Here is a 27,326-nt window from a genome sequence, read left to right on the forward strand (position 1 = left end):
ACCCACCAGAACACTATGGGGGCCCGCCAAATGAGGCAGAGGGGTGGTCTGGAACCTCAAAAATTGCAAGAATAGTGTTTTTAGCAGCGAAGTGAACTTGGAGCGCAGTTTATGAGGTCAAGATGACATTTTTCGGAAAAACACAAAAAGGAAACTCCCCCTAAAATCACATTTTCTATGTGACAGAGTTGAGAATGGAATTTATTTCCCAAATAAAATCCCCAAAATACGCTTAGATCAGTTTAGGCTCAAAACGGCAAAAATGCAACTTTGCTCCAAGCATACATTTGACCCCAAATGCACTTCTAAGCTGAAACGAATATGCACGCACACGTAATAAGTGATTTTGAGCATGCAGGAATGGTCCATGGCTCCCGAAAATGGCCGAGTCAAAATCCGACCCCTAACGGCCAAAAAGGCGAAAATGAACCTAAAATGGAAACTTTGAAAACTAAAATGAACAAATGACATCAAATGACCGTTTGGCCCTTGGCCACACTTCATACATGACTAATGAGATCCTATGGAAGAATCAAAATGGAATTCCCACACCCCAATGCAAACATGGTGAAACAAAAACTCAATAATTGTCAATATTTTCATAATATTCCATGAAGTCAAAAATCATAGTAAATGAAATACATGTTATTGGCCTCCGGCCTCATCTCATACATGTCAAATACATTGTAAAGAGTGTACTCATGTACAGATTACATATATGGAATCAAATATATACATTTTGACATAAAAGACTATAAGTGGCATTCCAAGCCAACCTTTACAAGAGTTAAAAACCTTCAAGTCTAGAATCATCCAAGCAGAATGAGAATCTTGAACCTTGATTCCTGTACCTGAAAAATGTCCCCACTACGTGGGTGAGTAACATAAAGCTACTCGTAGGAAATGAACATGCATCGACCTAGCATTTTACAATTATATCATCTTAAGGTGAAACATGTTAAAGGGGCTCATGCCACCTAATGTCTATATCAAGTGAGACTCAGGGAGCATCCTAAGCTACTCATGCAATTCAAAGTGAACAACGGCATACAAGTATATATGCTCAAGTATACTAAACAATGTTGAAACATGTTATGTAACATATAAGCATACATCTCCAAGTATACTAAACCATATTAAGACAAGTCATGCAATGTCTAAGCATATCTACACTAGTATACATTAATATGGAAATCTCATGAATCAAGTACACAACCAGAAGTATACTAAGCGAAAAGGATTGCGCATGAGACAAGTATACACGTCACAAGTATACTACATGCAATTTAAACTCACAGAACAAGTATACAATTTCAAGTATACTAAATAGTATTCAATTACCCCAAACAAGCATCAATTCTCAAGGTACAAGTAATCCATGATTAATAACTTGGAATTAAATACAAAAACAACAAATAGTGGAAAGACTAGGACATGTGGTCACTAAACCAAGCAACTATTTTCGGGTAATTACGACCCACAAGGTACCACTTAGTGCGCACTTATGACTTAGAAGACTCTTGTCTCCGTACTAGAGCCAAACCCTAGCCATCATATAATTTATGTCCTCACAAGCTTTCCAAAATCAATAAGTTCAAAACTTATACAAAATCAAATGCAAGTTACCACATTCCATGCACAAGCAAGGTTAATTCCATACAAACCATGTCCTATAATTCAAGTCTAAATAGCATATGACATGTCATGTCCTCAATATGCAATTTATACATAAAGCAAGAATATTTTACAACAATTGAATCACATTACCATCCTAAGCCACAAGTACTAAATAGGCTACAATTTAGTATCGAGTTTTCAAGGAAATCAATTGTAATATTCTAACAAGTTATATACCTACACAAGATATATATAAACAAGTTATACAAGTCAATGATATTCTATATCATGCTAAGTCCAATTATTATTTTAAGAGGCCATAAGTACTAATTCTATATCTAATTAGTAATATGCTCACAAGGTAATTAATTTCACTACATTTCAAGGGATTTTCAACCTAACATGAAAAGTCTCTAGATTTGAAACCAATCCCTAATAACCTCAAATTAATATATGTTAAACAACATAGTATGCTCAATACATATATCAAATCAAAAGAGCAAAATGGGCAAGACATCATCATGTAGATTTTAATTAATTTAAATTAATCAAATCTCTAGATTTCACAAATTATGCAAATGATTCCAAATTAATATATATCAACTACCAAATCATGGTTATACCATATTTCAAGTCTAAAATGGAATACAAGAAAAATACAATTTACTAGAATTTAAATCAAATTAAATCCATTTAATCTCTAGATTTGAAAACTCATCTAAATCATACCAAATTAATATATATCAAAGATCAACTCATGGCCATGCCATTTACCAAGTCTAAAATGATTTATATGCAAGATATGATAAATCACTAATTTCTCAAATTAGCAAAAGACATGCATATAACTTATATAAGCATCAATAGCATGCAAGAAACAAAAATATAACCCTATAACATCCCCTACCTCACTAGAGAAGTGTCTCTCTAGAATCCAAGGCAAATCAATACAAAATGGCAAACCCTTCAAGGGTTATGTAGAGGAGGATGAGGGGAACAAAAAGTTTTCCAAGCCTCATGGTCTAAGGTGAGTGGAAGGCCATCAAAAATCAAGGTCAAGGCCAAAGGTTTCAAGTTCCATCCATGGAGGCTAGGGTTTTTGGTGAGGAAGGAATGAAATAATGAGAAAATGTGTGAGTGGAGGAAATAGAAATCCTCCACTCACTATGTGCTCTTACACCATGGTCAACACACACATCTATGGTCAATTGTACAAAAACCATTTTTTAAAACCATAATCCCTAAGTGGCCCAAAAACAATTGCAAGACTTAATTTGGAGCATACATTTGTCACAAATCTAAGGCTCCATCCTAAGCTTAATCTCAACCCTACACTTGTCAACCATCCAAGCCAACAAGTGCACCAATCCTAGGCCAACAAGTGGTTAAATCTCTACCCTCCACATGTCATCATCCAAGGCATCAAAGTGCTTCCACACATATGTCAACAAGTGGACCAATGAGAGTGTGACACTTGTCACATTTTTTCTAAAATTGAAAAAAGGTCCTTTTTAAAAATATCTTATAAAATTTAATTGGTCCCTAAGACGAAAAATAATCACTGTATAGTAATTACACAAAAACCCCAACAGTTTAGAAAATTACAAAAATGTTATGCACCTATACCCTTTACAAGAAAAGTAAACACTTAGCATGTTTTGCTACAAAAGTGAAAATACACATAGCATGGAATTTAAATATCACGGATGCATGCAAAACCGGAATCAAATCCGAACACGAAAAGTGGGGTTATGCCAACAAAGTGACAACCAAGAAAAAGACGAAAGGTGAATAGTGTCACAAAAGTGAAAATGTGAAAATGACTCGGTCCTCAAAGGAAGTCGTAAATCCACGGAAAAGGGTCTCGGAAACCATCCCCGAGAACTCATGATGACACTAAGTGATGAGAAACCGAACTCAGAAAGGAAAAGATCAACGGAAAAAAAAAAAAAAAAATATTCGTGAAAATCTAAGAAAAGGAAAGGAAGAAAAATGACCAGGTCATTACATTTATTTTTATCCAAAAAGGCGCCGCCATAGAGGATCGATCCAGCTTAAGTTCGATAGATCTCAGCCATGTTCGATCGATCTCACCACAAGTTCGATTGATTAAACTTCCCAAATCCCGAGAAAATCTAAATTCCAGCTCACTAAAAGTTGTCTCATATCCAATCATTGGAAGGAATATTGGTGTACGAGCCCAGCTCATTTGGGGTGATATTTAACCTACCTATATAAGGAATATGAGCCACTTTTTGAGAGATATTCTCGAGAGCATACACTAGAGAGTAGATAGAGACACAATTTCCATATTCTTAATGAAGAAGAAAAGAAAGGAAGAGGCTATAGACACAAGCTTGGAGTTCTTCCATCAACTAAGAAGAGGAGCAATCTCTACCATGGAGTTAGCCCTTGAGGGTTGGAGGACACCATCCATGAGTGGCTAGACATCCTCTTGGGGCTAGAGTTAGCCATAAGTATGCTTTCTACATCTTGATTTATGTACTTTTAAGGGGATTTGTATTGTGATACATGTTTTGACACTTTTATATATATAGATCTTGTTTATTCAATGATTTATATGGTTTAATACTTCCAATTGATCATTTCATTCTATACATATGTCTATGTATGCTAGAATAGATGTTCATGTGTTTGTCTCTATTTCTTGTATTGTTGATGCATATCTATGTGTATTAATACTATAGATTTAGAGATTGTCAAGACATAGTGCTTAATGGAATGCTCTAGTTGTTAATTTGTTGGTTCATACTCATTTCTTGATGGATTGTGCCTCTCCCTTAGTTTAATTTCATGTCATTAGCTTAATTGTAGTGTAGTTGTAGTTTAGATGTTAAATGGAAGGACAATCCATGCTTGTTGTTTGATGTTCCATACTTATGAAAGCAAGTAGCACATATCTTTAACCTTCTGATGTGTTTGGATTGTGAGCTTAAAGAAAGGATTAATGGCTTAATTTGATATATTGTGCTATCCACTATGTTGCTTAGACAATATATGCTTAATTTGTCATCCATGTTTGTTGAAACAACCATACACACACACTATGTTGCAATACATGTTTTTCCCCTCATTAATCATTCATTAAGGGTGTAGAAAAGCTATGCTTAGTGGTGATCTCTAAACCCCAAGATTTCTCTCTTATTTTCTCTCCATTACATTTAATTGCCTACTTTAGTTTAAAATTGCTTCATAGTGTAATTCAACCACCAACCAATCGTTTGATTACTCGACCTACTAACCCTAATCTTGATTCCACAACCTAATACGACCCACCAATCCCTTGGGACGATCCTTACTTGCCCTAACATATTTTTAGTGAAATGTAGTAGTGGCAATTTCTAAATGTAAAACTTGGCTACATTCATCATAGCCCTACACCACTATCTTTTAGTGTCCAAACTTTGGGTTTGGGTGCGACACCACACTAGGAGGCTTGAGGTACAAAGGGCGTTTAGTAGTACCTTTTACTGATGATTTGAGGAAGGATGTGATGACTGAAACTCACCATTTTGAGTTTTCTGTTCATTCAGGAGGAGATAAGATGTATCAGGATATGAAACGGCAGTTTTGGTGGGCAGGTATGAAGAAGGACATTGCTATCTTTGTCTTTAAGTGTAGTACTTGCCAAATGGTCAAGATCGATCACTAAAGACCGCCATGTTCACTACAACCACTACCTACCGGAGTGGAACCATTTCTATGGATTTTGTGGAAGGATTGCCTAATTCGTCTAAGAATCACAATTCCATTTGGGTCATCGTTGATAGGTTGACCAAATCAGCAATCAGCTCATTTTTTGCCTATTCGCACTGATTACACTTCGGAACAGTTGGTAAGGCTTTACATTACAGAGATTGTGAAGTTGCATGGCATTCCGTTATCTATTATATCGGATAGGGATTCAAGCTTTGTATCAGGGTTTTGGAAGACTTTTCAGCAGGTTTTGGGTACAGAGTTACATCTTAACATTGTTTATCATCTTCAGACTGATAGACATACCAAGAGGGTTAATCAGATAATGGAGGATATGCTTCGTTCTTGTGTCCTTGACTTTAAGGGCCATTGGGAGGAGTATTTGCTACTTGTGGAGTTCGTATATAACAATAGTTTTCAGAAGACTATTGGTATGGCACCGTTTGAGGCATTATATGGCCGATCATGTCGATCTTCTGTTTGTTGGATGGAGGTTGGTGAAAGTAGATTTTTGGGTCCTGAGTTCATTAAGGATACTTCTGAGAAGATTACTCTTATTAGGAATCATATGCGCACTGCTAAGAGTAGGCAGAAGAGTTATGCAGATCGTCGTACTCGTGCATTGGAGTTTCAGGTTGGGGATCAGGTTCTACTAAAAGTGTCTCCTATGAAAGGTGTAATGCGCTTTGGGAAGAAAGGGAAGTTATCACCACGGTTTGTGAGTCCATTCATGATTACCGAACGAATTAGAGCTGTAGCTTATCGGTTGGCACTTCCAGATCATTTGGATCGAGTGCACAATGTGTTTCATGTTTCCATGTTGCGGAAATCTCTGTGAGATGAAGATCGGTATCAGCATATCAATGTTAGAGAGATTGAGTTACAGCCGAATGCAACATATGTGGAGCCACCATGTCGCATTATAGACCGTAAGGATCACGTTCTTCGCAATAAAGTCATATCGTTAGTACGTGTCCAGTGGAGTCACCATAATGAGGCTGAGTTTACTTGGGAATAAGAGGATATCATTCGCTCACAGTTTGCAGATATAATAGAAGAAGGTAAGGGCGAATTCCGAGGATGGAATTCCTTTTATTAGGGGGGAAGAATGTAATACCCCTGATTTTAAAAGGATAGTCTCGATACTTTTTTTTATAGTTATTTTAATTGATTTGATTGTTTATGTGTTAAATGAATTGATTTGATTCCTTTTATTTGTTTAATTGATTTAATTGTTTATGTGTTAATTGAATTGTTTGTTTAAATTAAATGGTGTGCTAAAATTATGTGTTTTTGACTTATTGTTTAAATTAAATTGTATATGATGATGTTTATTTATTTAAGAATTTAATTGTTTTATTTTTATTTTTATTTTTTTTAAGGAATCAGATATGGATAGTAGTAATGGACCAACCAATTGGGTCCTATGGACTACTTGGATAAGGGGTTTAATGGGTACAGATAATTACCCATGGATAATTGTATATGTATATTTAATAAATATATATATATATATATATATATATATATATATATATATAAGGAAAGTTCTTTAGTAATAATCTGATGTGTATATTTATATGTTATATATAAAAGGGATTACACATAGATTGTACGTAAAATATATTTTAGTTGCCTTTTTAGTATTTAAATTTTATTTTATTTTTATTATTAGTTTGACTTGGATTGGGAAAAGGATTAGGGTTATTTTATTTGTCTATAAATATATAACTATAGGGTTGTAAAAGGGGTTAAGAAAATAATCACGTAATATATTCTAGAGAGAGAAAGAGGAAGAAGAAGGAAGAAGGAGGCTAGGGTTTTTTTTTTTTTTTTTTTTAATCAAATCTCTAAAGGCAAGTTTTAATTCTTCTTTTCTCCTTTGATTCGTATCCTATACATACTAGATTAATTATAGGTTCTTGGAATAAATTAAATTGAAATTATTTTATTTTTATTTTTACGTGAATTGTTCCTAGCATGAATAGTTTAATACTTAATGGATATATATATATATATATATATATATATATATATATAGGTTCATAATGTTTACCTGTACGAGGAAGGTAATTTTTTTTTTTTTATATAAATCAACTTTAACCAAATTGTGTACCTAGACGAAATTGATACTTGGCACGCCGAACGAGGAAGGAATAATGCACCAATTTGTGTAATTTTAATTTTAATTTAATTTGTTTTTTTTTCCCCTATAGACAGCATGCCGAACGAGGCGAGATTGAGTTTGGCGTGTACCAGTTTAAAATTGTGAATTCAGTTTCACTATTTTGGGGGTTTTTAGTTAAGCAATGATTAAAATAATGATGGAAGTCATGATTTTGTTTTTAATGATTGAAGTCTTGATTTTGCTTTAATGATTGAAATAATGATTATTATAAATTAAAGTAATGATTGAGATAATGATTGTTATTATGATTAAATTAAATTAATAATTGTTTTTTTATATTTTATTGATGGTTTGTATTACATAATTATTTAATTTAAATAGATTTAGTAAGGATTGTGTTGAATGATTTAGAGTACTCATGTCAAGTATGAAATTTAATTTAAAGGTTAAATTAATTAAATAGGGTTGGATTAAATTATTTAAATCAATTATTTGGGTTTAAATGAATTTAATCAAATTGTGGAGGAGTGCAATTAATTGAAAAGCATATTAATTTCTTATGAGGTAAATTAAATGCATGATACTTATAATTGTTATTTTTGTTTAATTAAATGTAAATGATGTATATATGATTTATATCATGTTTGTGTGGATTATTAGATGTAAATATTATTTACATTATCCTTGGATTGGAAACTTTTCTTTGGTTATGATATGGATTAACGCACCATTATGGGATAGGGGCATATTAGGGACGGATTAATTTAAGAGTTTAGTCCTACCTATTTTTAATAAGGGAACGGATTAACCATAGTGTTAAATCCTACTTATTCATGTTAGGTCAACGGAATAGTTGGATGATATATTATTAAAATAATATTTGGATAAGTTATTTTGATGGTTGGATAGGACGAATTCTACATATATAATTATGCGCCATGATATGAGCTTGAGTCTCAGGATCAGTGGTTAGGGTGCGTATATTGCCAGGGATGTGTAGCTAGATATAGTGTAGTTGTGTACCCTAGTAGGTCTAGGTACTCATGCCCACTATAAATGCGTTTTGCATGTTGCCTACTGTTCATGTTGAGACAACTCTATATTCTAGTGAGGTTTCGTTAGTGTGTATATATCTATATATGGACTATTTAGTTATTGTTGAATTAATTAAGATGTATATGTGTATCGGGTTTTTGTTTGGGATGTAGTAGATTAGAACTTGTTTGTGCGTCTGACCCACCATTATTTTTCAGGTGTTCGTTAGTTCCAGTCTTAGAGATTGTTCGTGCCGAGCAGAGACAGTCATTCACTCTTCCGACTCTACGTAGGACTCTTCTTTATGTTTTAGTTATTGGTTTTATTTCAATGCAGTTATTTCAGTTAAGATATTATTAGGGGTCCATAGTATGGATTCCCGAGTTGTAGTTTAATTAATTACTGGTATCAGAGGATTGGAGGATTTTATTATGGGATTTTTAAATAAGGATTTATTATTTAGTTCCCTTCAGCTTATTATTTATTTATTATTCTTTTTGTATTCAAATGCTTATTTATATATTTAATTGTTTGATATCCCTCGGATCTGTGTTCGGACTTGATCACCCGTGGCTCTAGAATCGAGGGGTATCACAAAATACACCACTTCATTTGTAATTAGTAAACTGTCTCATATCAAATGTTTTAATATATCCTAATATATATATACACACACACACACACACACACATACAAATATACGTATTAGAAGGTGTAGATATGTATATTTAGTAAACTGTTCTCTTCATTTTTTCTTTTTTATTTTGTGTAATATATTTATTATTTAGGTTTGTAATTGTTAGATACATTATATATTTTTATGTTTATGCAACAAGTATTTCTTGAAGATGTTAAACATGGAAGAAACTGAATATTAAACCCAACCAACTTCAAACTCTTTAACTTGTTTTGAGGTAAATCGTAAAAAAAGGAAAAAACCCTATAAGACTACATCTTTTATTCGGACTTCTATTATAAAGGATTATATTGAATTATATTTAAGTGAAAGAAATAAGTTAAAGACACTTTTTGAACTTTCTGCTTCACGTGTATGTCTCACTACCGATTTATAGATTTCTATTCAAACCCTTGGGTACATATGCCTTACGGCTTATTTTATTGATAGAGATTGGAAGTTACACAAGAAAATTATAAATTTTTGTGTGCTTCCAACTCCACATCGTGGTGAGGCTATTGCACAAGCCATGGATACATGTTTATTAAGTTGGGGTCTTGAAAAAGTGTGCACTATCACCGTAGATAATGCAAGTTCAAATGACACGGTGGTAGCAAAGTTGGCACAGAAGTTAAATAAAAGAAATGGATTGTTGCTGAATGGGGAATTATTTCACGTGAGGTGTTTTGCATATATTTTGAACCTTATTGTGAATGATGGAATAAATGAGGTAAAAAAGTCCATCCTTCGTATTCGTGAGTTTGTGAAATATGTCAGGAGTTCTCATTCAAGATTGCAAGCGTTTAAAAAATGTGTTGAGGAGGAAAGAATTTGGAGTTTAAAGTCTTTATGTTTGGATGTTCCTACTAGATGGAACTCAACATATCTAATGTTGAAATCAGCCATTGATTTTCAAAAGGCACTTGAACATTTGGCAGAGCAAAATCCCAGTTTGGGATTACATTTGGTGGAATAAGATACAAGTTTGGAAGCTTCTGAGGAGCCGATGAGTGAGGAAGATTGGTTGAAGATAAGGGATCCATTTAAATTTTTAGAGTACTTCTATAATGTCACAAAGTGCATATCAGGGTTCAAATATATTATTTGCAATAAATAATTTTGTAAAGTGTTTGGAGTACAAACTGTCCTCTTAAGATGGACAAAAAGTAAGGATTTACATTTTAGAGAAATGACTATTAAGATGAATGCCAAATTTGAGAAGTATTGTAATATTCGAAAGTTGAATTTGATCGTGATTATTGCTGTGGTTTTAGATCCATGTTTTAAGATGAAGTATGTGAAGTTTTGTTACAAACAATTATATTCATCGGAAGAAGTGGATGAGATCATTGAAAAGGTGAAGAGTTTGATAGAGAGGCTCTTCAGACACTACAAATCATTGGAAATAACTTCCCCTACAAGTTTGGGTGCTTATTTAGCTCAAAACCTTGAAGATGTTTATGTGCCCAATGAAAAAGAAGATGGTTTGGAAGAAGACAGAGATTGGAAAATTTTTTGAGAGAAGAGGAAAATGAGGTGGCTAAACCCGAGTTGGATAAATACTTGGAAGATGGTGTGGAAGAAGATCAATCAAATTTTGACATTTTAAGTTGGTGGAAGGGAAAATCTTCTACATATCGTGTACTCTCTCTTTTGGCCCGGGATATTTTGGCCATTCCCTTGTCAACGGTTGCTTCTGAATTTGCTTTTAGTACGGGAGGTAAATTGCTTGACAGATTTCGAAGTTCTTTAACTCTGAAAATTGTAGAAAGTTTGATTTGTGCTTAAGATTGGCTAAGAGCTTCACCTAATCCAGTTGAGATTGAAGAAACATTGGAGGCTCTTGAGGTTGTTGAACAAGGTATTGAATACTTAATTTGTCCCCTTTCTGTTTAGATTGTCTATATTTATTTATATTAGACACTCAGTAATTTTATCCATTGTACACTTGACTAAGCTTACTGGGCTCGATTCTAGTATAAACAGTCTAATAAATAAGTATAAATAATTTATGTGGCCCCTTTAATAATAAGTATAAACAGAAATTGTTTAGACTGTCTAAGCATCAAATTATTTATACTTTTAATTTGCATTTTGTAGGAATTGCTGATGATTTTGAAGGTTAGCCATTCTGTGAATAGTTGGCAATTGAAAAAAGAAAAGTTAGATAGAGATACAGCTTTGAACAAATTTTTCTGGGACATCTACGCTGTTGATTTTGATGTTGCATGAGAAAATCTTTTGTAAGACTGCTGATTTTGAGCTTGATATAAATTGTTGCAACTGTTCTTAATTGTTTAAAGTTTTTAAGGCAACTGCTAATATGACAATATATAAATTGTTGGAACTGTTCTTAATTGTTTATGTTAATATGCTTTTATTTGCATATTGGCTTCTGATATAGAGCTAGCAATTGTTGATGCATGTTTAGGTGGATTGGGGTTGCTATTGAGGCCACAATTGGTTTAACTTATAACTTAGACTTTTATTACTAGAACAATTTGGTTCAACTGAAAGTGCTTGAAGGACAGATGAGGGTTGAAAATAACGTTGATCAAATGTTTGATGAAAGATAAAGCTGCATATAATTATAATTGACACCTTTTCTTTTCTTTTCTCAGGAACAACACACACACATAAAGCAAGAACTTTAATATTAACTCCTTTGCATCTCCTAGAAATTTAATGGCAGTGTGAGACTACGTAGTTCCTTTATAGTTTTGAAATTTTGTTCGCGATGAAAATGTTCTTACAGTTTTGAATTTGTGTTTGTGATGAAAATGCTCTTTTGTGTTCAACTACACGCAATCTTTTATTTTGTATTTAAGTTAAATAGCATGTAATTATGTCAAGTTATCTATATTTTCCATACTTTGGTATCGCTTGTTTATTAGTACTTTGAAGTCTTGTGAAATTTTCCATACTTTGGTATCATATATATATTGTTGATTTTGATGTTCCATCCCAAGTAGTAATATTATTTATTTTGTGGGTGCTACCTTATAGATCGAGTCAAATGGAACGGTGCTGTTAACTAACTGGAAAGAAGTGGGTTCAAAGGTTGAAGGAAGCCCTCTGGATGGTATGGAGATGAAGAAATGGGAATACTGAGTTGTTTGGTCTAGTTGGATTTTAAATTTTTTTGGGTGTGAAAAATCTCTCTTTTGGCATACTTACCATAACATGTTGCTTGGTTAAGTCTGGATTTGTTCATAATTTTATTGGAATCCAAGTGCACTCTACTTAGTCTATAATATCATTAGTCATTTAGTAATACTTTTATTCTTAATCTCAGGTGTGCTGAAACTAATTTCCTTCTATGCTTCGTTTATTTGGAGATGAATGACCATTTAGTTATGTACTTTAGTTTTGAAACTGAAAGATATGGGTTTTGATTTTTTGAACAATCTGAAATGATATGCCCGTTTTGAACTTTGGATTCTTGCAGTCGGATGGATAAACTAAAAGTCTGAAATATATGGGATTTGAACTTTTGATTCTTATAGATTTTGTATTTTGTTTTTTGGTTTAGTTACTAAAAATATAATCATATATATATATATATATATATCAAAGAAAAAAAAAAATTTCAACCCATGAACTCGACCCGACCGAACATATTTAGTCCAGATTATAACCTAACCCATGTTGGGTGCAATTCGGGTTGACCCAACCCAACCCGATTTTGGGTTGAGGTTGGGTTGGGCTAGCCCAAGTTGCACCCCTACTTTAAACTCTAGAATTTTTTATTATGAAAATTATTACAAGACTTCTAAGGGATAACAAACAGAGCATATGGGTCAAAATAGAGCAACACTTCAGTTTCTTTCACAAGAGCTCTCCACATCCAATCAGCTATATAAAACTATAATAATTTTTAATTTGGCTTTATTTTTAACCAATTTCAATTAATAAAATGATTCATTGTTTTGTCAAAGTCAAGTACTAATAAATTCCAATCAATCAGTTAGCTTATTCAACTAATAATCATCATCCATATCATTAAATCAAACAATCTTCTAAATCATAAAGGCTTATTATCAAACACTTTGGTTCGGCTTGTAATCTACGTCCAGAACGAAAAAAAAAAAAAAAAAATCATAAATAATACAAAGTTCTAATTATCCTTATATCTTACTGGATTATATTAGATATTAGAAACTGAGTCCAAAACCACAACAAACTACTTTCTCCAGGAGGCTCCACTCATGAATCTGTTGACACCCATTTTGGTAAATTACGTGGCAGTGAGGTGGCATGATGATGTGGTAGCTATATGCGTATTTTGGGTTATGAAGGGATAATTGGAATTGTTAAAAGAGATAATTAAGAATTTATTATAAGAGTTTTGGATCAAGTAGAATTGTTGTTATCCTTAATTATCTTTATTTTATGGGAGATAAAGGAGGATATATATCATCGTATTGTTTCAATTACGGTGAATTTGCAGGGAAGTGATATCAAGAAGGATTTTATCAGAATATGTAACATCTTCAAAAGAGTTGGCACTTGGATATGATATGCCTTATCTAATAGAGTTTGTTTAGGAATTAATTTCTATCTTTTTATGTAGTTATTCATTTTATGACTCTTTATGACTTCTATAAATAATTGTAGAAGTATTCAATCTAAGAGGTCCAGCACCCTCAGAATCATTATAATATTTTGTTTGCTTTCTCAAGCACTTTCCCTAAATAGCATCCTTACTATTCTCTATCTCTCTCCCTCTCTATTTCAGTCTCATTCTATTTCTCTCCCTATATCTTTGTCTCTCTATCTCTTCTCCCTATCACTTTCTATATCTATATTTTCTCCCCTTTCTATTATCATATTATTACTATATATTATTCACTGATAAAGGCTTTTGAATTAAGGCAATTAGAACTCAAAGAGGGGTTATATTTGTTCTCTTTCTTCTCGAATCGCCTGATAGTCAATATTCTCAAAGAGACTAGCGTTAACAACTGACACTCGAACCATATAATGGTTCTGGCACGCCCGGTTTACATTAATTCAAGATCGGCTCCAGTCAGCCGATTTTAGCGTTAACATTTTTGGCACGCCCGGTGGGACATCAATTTAAGATCGGCTCTACCCAACCGATTTTAGCTTCAGTATTCTTGGCAAGCCCGGTGGGACCCCACTAGGTGATGATTTGTAGTAAAAAATATGCAGTCGGCTTCTCAACCGACATACAAATATTTTGATCCGTCAAATCAGTCGATGTACCAGTATTTTAATCAGCTATATGGTTGGCCAGACGATTATCGGCATGTTTCAGCAGTTCTTTATCGGCATGTTCCAACAACTGATTATCGACATATTCCAGTAGACGATTATCGGTATGTTTCAGCAGTTGATTATCGGCAGACGCCAATAGCCGCTGATTATCGGCATGTTCCAACAATCGATTATCGGCATATTCCAGTAGTTGATTATTGGCAGACGCCAACAGCTGCTGATTATCGGCATGTTCTAGCAGCCGATTATCGGTATGTTCTAGCAGTCGATTATCGGCTTACGCTAATAGTCGCCGATTAGGGGCATGTTCCAACAGTCGATTATCGGTAAGTGCCGATAGTCGATTATCGGCAAATGCCAACAATCACTGATTATTGGCAAGTTTCAGCAGCCGATTATTGGTAAGTTTCAACAGTTGATTATCAGCAGACGCTAGCAATCGATTATCGGCAAGTGGTAAATCAGCATGTCACCCCCATATCACAATCTTCGGTACTCGGGGGGCAGCCGATGGCCAATCAGTAAGAAAGTTGGCCAGAATTTAAACAAAGCATGAAAACACTAATGGCTCAAATACAATGCCCACCAGTTGTACCGATTCCCCCTTAAAGAATTGATAGCTCAGCTTATCCAGGCTGAGGTAGCTCAAGGGCGTAAACGTGCTTAGCCTGTGTACAAGAAACCTTATCCTGACCAAGTGGTAAATCATCATTTCATCCCTGTATCACAACCAATATTACATAAGGGGCTGCTGATAACCAGTACCAAAATTGGCCAGTCTTGCCGATCTCAGCAGGAAATTTTACTAGAAAATCGGCAGCAAAGTTTGCTAGAATATTATCAGTTACCGACTACCGATTATCGGCAGGCGGTAAACCAGTCACAACAGATGACTTATCAACAACAAAGTAGGAAAAACTATCAGCATGTTACTGATGAATGGAAGGGTACAATCTGCTGAAAGCAAAGCGGCCTATCTACCAAAATTCTTTACCGATTGTGACATCTAATAATCGGCAAAAACAATCATCAGCTGAAAAAATCATTTTAGCTCGTTGTCCTCGGCCTAACTTCAAGAAAAGAAGAAAAAGACTAGCTGATGTTAATTTCAAAAGGGTACTTAGAGATCAGTTGAGAAAATCGGTTGAGGTAAAATCGGCTGAGGTAAAATCGGCTGAAAGAAAATCGGCTAAAAAACCAGCGGCTGCTGGGGGGCATGTGATTGCAAACCCCTAACAAAAGTTAGTTGATTCATACCCTCTACTTCAGCCTGCCGATTATAGTGAGGTCATGTTTGCCAATCAATAGACTTTTGGGCGTGATACAGTCCTGCTGATTGAACCGAATGTAAAATCGGCAAAGCTTATTCTATGACATATCTCGACTCCTGCCGATTATAGTGAGGTCATGCTTGCCGATCAATGGAATTTTGGGCATGATCCAGTCCTGCCGATTGAGCTGGAGGAAAAATCGGCTAAGGAAAAATCGGCTGAAAGACAATCGGATAAGATGAAATCGGCTGAAAGGAATTCAGCTAAGAAAACTCCTTGCTGGCACAATGTCATTCATCTAGTAGAGATAATAGGCAGATCGGCTAGAATGACGCTTCACAATAATTTAATTCTTGCCGATCATGATCATGATTTGTTAAAGGAGTTAGAAAATGCATGGGGGGCAAGTCCTTCATTGGTTTACGGGCTGGCAATATCGGCAAACTTTCTGAGAATCTAGGAAGAAACCTAAATCAGCAGATTTGGCTAATATGAAATAAAGATCATCTTAGGGGTGATTCAGAAGAAATAAAGTTTTGGAACTCGTTGATTTGCAATCTTATTCTAAGTGATTAGCTCAGCCATTAATTTCCTTCCAATATATATTTTAAATTTCAAATATCAGATCGGCTTCAGCAGTCGACAGCCGATAAGACATTTAAAATTGGGGGGCATTGTTGACACCCATTTTGGTAAATTATGTGGTAGTGAGGTGGCATGATGATGTGGCAGCTATATACATATTTTGGGTTATGAAGGGATAATTGGAATTGTTAAAAGAGATAATTAAGGATTTATTATAACAGTTTTGGATCAAGTAGAATTGTAATTATCCTTAATTTTCCTTATTTTATGGGAGATAAAGGAGGATATATATCATCGTATTGTTTCAACTACGGTGAATTTGCAGGGAAGTGATATCAAGAAGGATTTTATCATAATATGTAATATCTTCAAAAGAGTTGGCACTTGGATATGATATGTTTTATCTAATAGAGTTTGTTTAGGAATTAATTTCTATCTTTTTATGTAGTTATCCATTTTAGGACTATTTATGACTTCTATAAATAATTGTAGAAGTAGTCATTGCAAGAGGTCCAGAATCCTCAGAATCATTATATTATTTTGTTTGCTTTCTCAAGCACTTTCCCCAAATAGCATCCTTGCTATTCTCTATCTCTCTCCCTCTCTATTTTAGTCTCATTTTATTTCTCTCCCTATATCTCTATCTCTTTTCCCTATCACTTTCTATATCTATATTTTCTCCCCTTTCTATTCTCATATTATTATTATATATTATTCACTGATAAAGTCCTTTTAATTAAGGCAATTAGAACTCAAAGAGGGGTTATATTTGTTCTCTTTCTTCTCTAATCACCTGATAGTCAATATTCTCCAAGAGACTAGCGTTGACAACTCACACTCGAACCATATAATTGGTTTTGGCACGCCCGGTTTACATTAACTTGAGATCGGCTCAGTTAGCCGATTTTAGCGTCAACAGAATCAAAACCAAGTTACAACACAGCCCGAATCCAAAGAGAATTTATACCACAACTCAATATAATAACAGACATATAAAAGATTTTTACTGAATCGAATATATGTCACGCAAATTAAGAGCGTGTACACGTGCAAATGAAAACAATAAGACTTGCACAAATACCATAGCACAAGTTTTAATATAACACGAGAGGAATGTGACTTAATTAAGCGATACATGTATTATAACTTCGAGTGCCAAGTGAACAACCATTTTGCTAGACATTCATAAAAAAAAAATTAATAATAATAAAATAAAATAAAGAAAAGAAAAGAAAAGAAAAAGAAAAAGAAAAAGAAAAGAAACTACATTTATTTCTTGACTAGTGCTATCATTTCCCTCACCAACAATGTCACACATATTATTTTTCTGCAAAATAGAAAAGGGCATAAACATTAATTATACAATGTTGTAGTTGAATAACTGTTTTCAATGGTATAAAAGTAGAAACAGAAAATTTTAGAATAATATCAGCATTTACCAGTTAATCATTCAATTTAAACATAAATCTAAGAGTTGATAGTCTCATTATACTTGTACACTCTAGAAAAAAAAGAAGATCCTGACTCAAAGAAAGAAATAAATCAATCACATTATCAAAAGAAGAGCTGTATTTTAAGGAGGCATTATCAATTAAGTAATAACATAACCCAACAAATATATATATATATATATATATATATATATATATATATATATATATATATATATCAATCAGTAAACCTAACATTAGAACATCAACACTATTTATGTATTTTGAATTTCATGTCATTGCTATAATTTAATTCCTCTCTATAAACACGCTTTATTTACCATTATATTAAAAGGATGATTGGTGAATGAAAAAACGTTCTCAGGCTTTAAGAAGATGGGTCAAAATTCTGGCTTAGGTCAGATTCAACCCGAGTCAAAGAAGGAAGGGCATTACCCAATAATCTAATTGTAGAGTGTCTAACTCCATCTACATCAAATTTTTATTTCTAATAATAGAAGAAAGACCCATTTATTTGGCGTCGGAGACAAGATGGCTATCCTGCCTAGGGATGGCAACGGGACAGAATTGGGACGAGTTTGGCTAAATCCTACTCCGCCCCATTAGAAAATCAGTCATACCAACTTCACTCCTACTCCTGGACAGGTTTGTACTTGATATACCATCCCCGCCCCTACTCCGGTAGACAAAGTACCAACTCCGCCGCGCATACTCAGTTTAATTGTGAGGTGGGGGTAAGGCGAGTTTTGCCACTTTTATTATGTAGAAAAAAAAAAAAAAAAAGAAGAAGAAGAAGAAGAAGAAACAAAAAACTAGCTAAATGTGCTCAAATTGGGCTTATAAATAAGCTGACCTAACTTTTATAGTGAATATTAATATATTAACGAAGCAAAGTAATAAGGGTCTTAAAAGTATTAAATCTATATTATATATATATAAATTTACATGTACATATATAATCGAGGTGAGTTTATCTCTAAATTCATCCCTACCCCAAACCCGCTTCAGATTTTTAATTATTTTATCGCACTCTCCCCAAACCCATTTAGGGGGCTACTAAATCTGTCCCATTAGGGGTGAGGCGGGACGAAACCCGTCGGGTCGGGAGAAATTGCCATCCCTAAACCTGCCTGCCTACATTGAAGTTGTGGGTTGACGGGTCAGGTTTATCTGACCCGCTTTAAAATTGCGGGTGATGAACAAATGGTTTTGGTCGACCCACCTTACACCCAGCGTTATATAACCCATTTAATATGGGCCGATAAAGTTCGGACAAGTAAAAAGCGCAGAAATAGCTTCTTGTCGCGCTGTCTCTGCGGTCGGCCAAGACACCCAGCAGCCTTGTACAACACGTTTAATACGGGCAGATAAAGTTCATTTCTGACCCGACCAAACCCTATCCAACCCGCCACTGTGGCCATCCACGCCATCGTCGGAACTCTCATCACAAGCGGAACTCCGATTTTGGCAAAGTCCCTTCATCTCTGACGACCCCTTCCGCCCGTGTATGAAGGCATCGTCCGAACTCTCATCACAAGCTTAATTTTATTGCTTGCAGGAGCATCTTTGACACACGCTGGAGGATTATTTTGTGAGTTAGCTTAGATGACAGGAGGCTGTTCCAGGAGGGAAATCTGATGCCGGATGCGACGGTGTCGCAGGACCGTCAACAGAGACATGAGAACGATCAAAGAGGTGGTGGCAAAGAAGAAAGAACTAGGTTTGTGATATATGTGGAAGGAAGGGACATATATATTTGGAGAATGTGATTTTGGATAAGTCTCCGAACAATGTGATGATTTACGGTGGAGATGGGATGGCAAGATGAAGACCATCACATATAGCTAATTTTTTGTAAATTCTTACTTTTTTGTGGAATGAAAAGATTTTTGGTGATAATATATATATATGAAGAGAAGGTGACTCTGGAATCTGGATCACCTTACAATAATTAACAAAATAACAATGATAGAATAGAGATCAGAAGCATTCACACAAGTAGACAATATATTGTTATATATATATATATATATATATGAAATCAACAGGTATGCAAATATATATTTTATATATTATTGTTAGTGCAACTAGCTTACTTACCTTTGGCTGCCCATGAATGGATATTTCAGTTTCTGCCAGCAGCTCCGAGAATAAGAACATAAGACCCTGTATTAGGGCTAGGATACTTTACGGCTGTGATACCCCTTGAATACGAGACACAGGTTGATCAGGCCCAGGCCCAAATCCGAGGGAATATCAAACAATTAATATTTAAAATGAACACAGATTACAAAACTGAATAAGAAATAATTAATAGCTGAAAGAAAACTAAATAAAATCCTTAAATATTAAATCTTAAAATCCACTAATCCAAAACCTCCAATTAATTAACAACTCGGGAATCCATCTAGTGGACCCCTAGTAAAAATCCCAACTGTAAAATAAAATAACTGAAATGTAATACCCCTAATTTTAAAAAGGATAGTCTTGAAATTTTGATTAATTAGTTTGTTGTATTTTAAGTGTTTAAATTGTTTTGTTGCTTAAATTATTGGCATTATGTGACTTATTTGATTTAAGTGAATTTAATTTTGTTATTTGTTTAATTATTGTTAGTACATTGAACTATTTGATTAATTGTTTTGTTAAATTGAATTATTTGTTAATTGTTTAATTTGAATAGGTTAATTATGTAAATAAGTTAACTGAGGATTTAAATATGTTTTTCAATTAGGATTTTCTTTGAGACGTCATATAGGTATTTAATATGTATATGACTTAGGTTCTGTGGGTCAGTTAGGGTTTAATATAGGGTTTTCCGTCTTATATTCCTATTGAACTTAGGTTATATTTGTGCCTATATGTACATAGTCATAATCTGTATCAAGGGTTGGAAAAACCCCACTCACGTAGCAAAGATACAGAGATAACAGAGACTTATGAGAGAACTGAGCAAGAGAAAACAGAACAAGACTTAGGAGGAGAACAGAGATGGCCAAGGGAGAGTTGTGGTGGATTAAAACAAAACCATAGGAGGCTTGAAGGTGGTCAGTGGTTGCCGGAAATTAGGAAGACGGCGACAAAGTTTTGAGATCAAAACTGTAGGCAAGTTCTTTTCTTTCTCCTTCTCTTTGGCTCGTGTATAATGCACCTAGATAGTCTCTAGGGTTTAATCAATCAATAATTGGAAGTTACATGTTTAATATATGCTTTATTGATGATCTGTTTGTGTTGAAATCAAATTTGTTACAATTCGTGCAAGTTTATTTTCAGTTTTATTCCTTAAGGCATGTAAATTTTGTTGTAATTTTAGTTACTATACTTGCTTTCAACTACTGTAAACAAACCATGGGGATGTTACTGGGGTGATATAATATCCTTAGGTTTAGTGGTGAAGAGGAACAGAGGGGTTGGAATGGAACTTTTGTTGCAAATTAGTTTCAGTTTGATTCTTAAAGCATGTTAAGTTTAGTAGCAAATTTAATTCTTATAATCGATTTTTATTGTTGTAAATGAACCAATGGGATGCTATTGGGTGTTAATTAAACTCCTAAGATTAGTTTTAAAAACCAATAGAGTTGTAGGAATGGTCCGGAGACGGAGCAGACGGGCTGAAGCGAAGCAGGAACGGATTGAAGCTCTCACAGGGGGAGAGAGCCGGCTTCATAGAGGGAGGAGCCAGCTTCCCCATGAGTAGAGCCTGCTCTAGAGGAAGTAGAGCAGGCTCTACCTCTAAAAGAGGAGGCTCTAGGCTGATTTGAGCCTGTTCTACTTTGCCAAGAGCAGGCTCTTCTCAATTTGATGTAATTTTATACGTATTGTAACCTTTTAAGCTACTGTTTGGGCATTTGGGGTTCTTGAACAGTTTTAGGACTTTGATGGGGGTTTCAATAATTAATTTAACATGTAATTAAGGTCTTGAATTGCATAAAATACCCCTTTTGTATTAATAGAACTAACAGTGCGCTATTTAACAACTATGCGTACGGTTAACGACTGGAAGGAAATTAATTGTCTAGTTTTAATTTGACAATTTAAGATGCTATAACATGATTCTAAATTAAGTTTTAGATGCATGGTGGAGTCTTTTAATTAACAAATTAGACTTGTGGCATAGTGTATGGCTCTGTGCTAAAAGATAAAATAGAATACGATTATAGAACTTAGTACGCTGTTACTGGATGGAAAGAACTAAATTGTTTAAATCAATTTAACAATTGTTTGGACTATAACATGATTATAAAACTTATTTAAATGCATGATAGAGTTGTTGATTTATTAAAACTAATCTATGCATGTTCTGGATGTTGGTTGTTGAACTATTAAACCATTTCTTGCAAATACATGGTTTAGATCTTGGAGTTAAATTGTTGAAACTTTAATCACTTTTCTGCAATAATATGGATATTTGGTTTTGGACTGTAAATTACTTGCTTATTATTTATATGTTGTAATTTACATGGATATGGAGGATTGTATGCACCGGTATGGGACGGTGACATACTAGGTATGGTTTAGCTCAAAACGCTAATTCCTACCCTATGGATTTTAATTGGTGAACAGCTTTACCTGTTCTATCAATTATATGGATTTTGTTGATTGTATGCACCGGTATGGGACGGTGGCATACTAGGGATAGAATGATTTAAAATACTCAGTCCTACCTATTTTGGAATAAGGATACGAATTATAAAAACATAATTCTCCTTATATTTAAGTCTGTGTGGTTGAATAAGCTGAACGACTGATTGGATCTCTTATATAAGTCTGTGCGGTTGAATAAGCTGAACGATTTATTGGATTTCCTATGGATGGATATGAATGGATTTTAAATATATTTTTATGGTACCACGAGATGAGCTTGAGTCTCAGACTCGTTGGTTAGGGTGCGTATATGCAGTGGATGCGTAGCTGGCTATAGTAGGTTGAGGTGTACCCTGTTAGGTCTAGGTACTCATGCCCACCTTTAGGTGCATTTTCGCATGTTACCTTCTATTCAGGTTGAGACCCCTATGGTAGTCCAGTGAATATCCCTTAGTGTGGATATATATATATATGAATGGACTAGATAGCTATTGTTGAGATATCTAGGGTGTATCTGCGTATCGGGTCACTGTTTGGATTGCAGTTAGAGGAGAATTTGCATGTGGGCCTGACCCACTCTTATTTTTATAGGTGTTCGTTAGTTCCAGTCTTAGAGTTGGATCGTGCTGAGCAGATACAGTCATTCACTTCACCGATGCCGTAGGATTTTGTTTCATGTTTTAGGCTTTGGTTTTATTTCCAGTCATTTGAGTTCAGTGGGATATTTTAGGGGTCCACTAAATGGATTCCCGAGTTGTATAATTTGGAGAACAATTTGTATTCATGGAGGATCAGTTGTAACATAATAGTTTTATTTATCAATGTATATATTTATTCTGAGGTTTCAATTATTGGATTATCATTTTAGTTTTTATTTCAGCAAATTTTATTTATTTCTTTTGGTTTTAATTGTATTCTGTGTTCGATTATTTCTAATTGGTTTGATATTCTCGGGTAATCGGGCATGGCCCTGGCCAACCCGCATCCGGAGATCCGGGGGTATCACAAATAAGATCCAAAGCTGATAAGTAAGCAGTCCTACGTAGTTGGTGGAATAGAAATATGTATCTGCTCTACACGACCAAGCTCTAACCCTGGAACTGAAGAACACCTGAAAAATATAAGAGTGGGTCAGGCCCACATGCAAATCCTATCCTACTACGATCCAAACAGAAAACCGATACGCAGATACATCCTAGATAGACTCAACAATATCTAGAGTAGTCCATATATGTATATATTAAACACTATAGGACGCTCACTAGTCCAATAGGTCTGTCTCAGCCTGAGTAGAGATATCATGCAAATTGCACAATACGTGGTCATGAGTACTTAGACCTACCAGGGAATAGCAACTACTATCCAACTATCCATCCTAGGCGATATATGCTCTCTAACCATGATCCTGAGACTCAAGCTCATACCATGGCACCGTAACATAAATATATAAAGTCCGTATACTCCTAATACAAAATATCATCCATCTAGTATAGTGGTTTGATATATATATATAACAATCTATCCAGAAATCAAAGTAGGTCATACAATTATTTTATTGACATGACACAAGTAGGAGATGGATTTAACCTTTATGGTTAATCCATACCTCAATCCAGATTAGATAGGATTTAACTTCTTTGGTTAATCCGTCCCTAGAATGCCACTGTCCCATACCGGTGCATTAATCCATCCAGTCGAACAAATGATGTAACAAAATAATAACACATCAATTAAACCAGAAATATTATGATACAAAATTAAACCATCCAGCCCAATAAATGATACAACATAAAAATATTACTTCAATTTAATCCACAGATAATATGATACACATCATACAGATAAGTATTGCATTTATTTAGGCAATACCATAGTTTAAATAGCATGTAGCTAACTTACCCTCCAAGTCATTAACATACATCTCAGATAAACAAATATAATGTTTCATGGACATTGTTTAATCCATTTAAACATTAATTTCAATTGTCAGAGTAATTAAATTTTCCCTTCCATCCAATCTAAACAACATATAAGTTATTTAATTCCCAAACCATCCATCTTCTTAGCATATATAGATATAAGATGTATTCTGGGATCTTCCTAAGTCCACTAAACCCATTTAGATTAATTAAAATAGGTTTAGAAATAATTCGGGACAATTAAAACCAAAATCCAGGTCGCGGTCTAACTTAGCTGGCTGAGTTGCCAACTTAGGTGCCTGAGTTCCTAACTTAGTCAGTTGAGTTGCTAACTTAGTCAGCTGAGTTCCCAACTTAGTCGGCTGAGTTGGTGCTGAAGTCATCTTCTTCATCTGTTCAGCCTCTGTAAACCCTAAAACTCCCTAGTTAAAGCCTCTAAGCTTCAACCTAAGTCACATATGTCCATACTAAATTATTTTAGATGTTTTAACATGTAAAGATTAAACTTAAACATCAATTATGCATAAAAAATTCCAGAATCATTCAAAACAAGAATATGAAACTAAAAACACAATCCTTTGTTTTAGTTCAATTAAGCATGCATAATTACTCAATTTTAGCATTCATTAAACCCCTGGAGTCTAGTTCGTCATGGCCTTGCTGGAGTAGAAGGCCGGGTGTTGCTTTTTTTCCACTTCTCTTACCAGGGCTGAACTGGTTGCTGACTACGATACTGCTAGGTAGAGGTACAATGGATCTTCGAGCTCTGGGGCAGATAGAATTGGGGGATTTGCCATGTACTCCTTGAGTTTCACGAGAGCTTCTCTTTGCTCTACCCCCCAAATATCTCCTTTTCTAGCTTTGATTGCGTCGAAGAATGGTTTGCATTTGTCTGATAGTCTGGATATAAAGTGGCTAAGAGTTGCTACTCTCCTAGTGAGGATTTGGACTTCCCTCATGGTTCGGGGCTCTTGACTCTGTAGCAGTTTTGCCAACTGAGTGGTAATTGCCTCTATTCCCCTTTTGCTCACCAGGTGACCGAGGAACTGACTCGAGGACACTCCGAACGAACACTTTGCTGGGTTTAACATCATTTTATGTTTCCTGAGAGTATCAAATACATCCTGCAGGTGTTGCCGATGATCTTTTTTATCTTTGCTTTTTTATCAACTATATCGTCTATGTAAGCTTCGACCGTTCGGCCGATCTGCTATTCGAACATTTTATTGATCAGTCTTTGATAAGTTGCTCCTGCATTTTTTAACCTGAATGGCATTACTTTGTAACAGTAGGTGCCACGTTTGGTGATGAAAGAAGTCTCCTCTTCATCCGAAGGGTTCATCGGGATCTAGTTGTAGCCTGAGTAAGCATCAAGGAAAGTCAGTTTTTCATATCCAGTCGTAGCATCAACCATCTAATCGATCTTGGGGAGTGGGAAGCTATCTTTTGGACATGCTTTGTTCAGGTTGGTGAAATCAATGCATACTCACCATTTGCCATTGTTTTTCTGGACAGCCACCACATTTGACAACCATTGAGGGTACTGGACTTTTCCAATGAACCCTGCTTCTAAAAGTCGATTGACTTCCACAGCAATGATTTTATTTCTTTTGGGGCAAACCTTCTCTACTTTTGTTTCACCGGATGGTTCCTAGGGTCCACATTCAGGCTGTGACAGGCTGTCTGTGGGTTAATTCCTGCATGTCCCAGTAATTCCAAGTGAAGATGTCGGCGTTCTTCCTTAGGATTTCTGTCAGCTCATCCTTTTCCTGAACTAACTGGAGAATCTCTAATGTAGGTCAGCTTGCGCTCGTCCTGTAACGACCCAGATTTCTCAACTCGGTGCGTCAGTGATGAATTGGAAGTTGACCCGATAACGGACCCGAAATGTGGAAGCAAAAGAAGCCAAATGACCTCAAGAGATGTACGTCATCCCTAAGGCCCAAAAATGACTCTCCATGAAGCCACGGAACTCAAATGAGCCAAGCAAATGAAGAAGAATGCCTAACTCGAAAGAGATGAACTAAGGGCAAAATGGTCATTTCTCACTGAAAAGGGTGCCACCATGCACACCATTGGAAAGACAACGAAAAATGAGCAAAATTAGACTCAAGAATCGTCTGATTCTAAGTCCGGGCAGAAAAGATATGAAATTCTAACACCCGATGCGAAAGTTATGAAGCAATGACTTAACATTTTCCAATATTTTCATAATAAACTTTGAAAACAAAAGTACATAGAAAACAAGATACATGTCATTGGCCTCCGGCCTCATTTCGTACATATTAAATACATTGAAAAGAGTGCACTTACATACACTTTACATATACGAATCAACGAATACAAGTTTAAATAAATAGGGCTACAAAGAGGCATCTTATACTAACACTTACATAAAATAGAAACTTAGAAACTGTAAGCCATCCAAGGAGTAATGGAATCTTCAAATCCTGAGTCCTGTACCTGAAATATGCCCCAGTATCGTATGGGGGAGTAACATAAAGCTACTCGTAGGAGATGAGCATGCATCGACCTAGCATTTTACAATTTTATGACCTTATGGTGAAACATGTTAAAGGGGCTCATGCCACCTAACGTCTATGTCAAGATGAGACCCAGGGAGCATCCTAAGCTACCTAGATCATTTATATCATAATCACATTGTTCATGCAATTCAAACAATATGGAAACACGTTATACAAGGCAACAAGATATAGATTCTCAAAGTCTTCAACTTGAAATCCAAAATACGAAAACAACAACTGTGGGTCATGCCACCTAACGTCTATGTTTAAATGAATCTATAAGGCCATTCCTAAACTACATTTGAACATCAAAACACAAATTATGATATCGATGCAATTTAACCAACAATGGAACTTCCAATACAACGCATGAAACATGCTTTCACAAAGTTACATCTTAAGCTCAAAATAGGAAATCAAATAAGGAACAAGAAGTTACGATATCATCTAGTTATCAACTTGAAATGAAATACGAAATCAAACAAAGTGGATACTCGGACGTCACGCCAGTCAGACCGACAACATAGTTACTTTAGGGTTACTAGCCCATGGGTAACTTCCCTATGTGCGCGCTAGA

This window comes from Cornus florida, unplaced genomic scaffold (assembly GCF_030987335.1).
Source record: "Cornus florida cultivar Cherokee Brave unplaced genomic scaffold, ASM3098733v1 CherokeeBrave_3.0.0_Hap2_Chr02, whole genome shotgun sequence".
Taxonomy (NCBI): Eukaryota; Viridiplantae; Streptophyta; class Magnoliopsida; order Cornales; family Cornaceae; genus Cornus; species Cornus florida.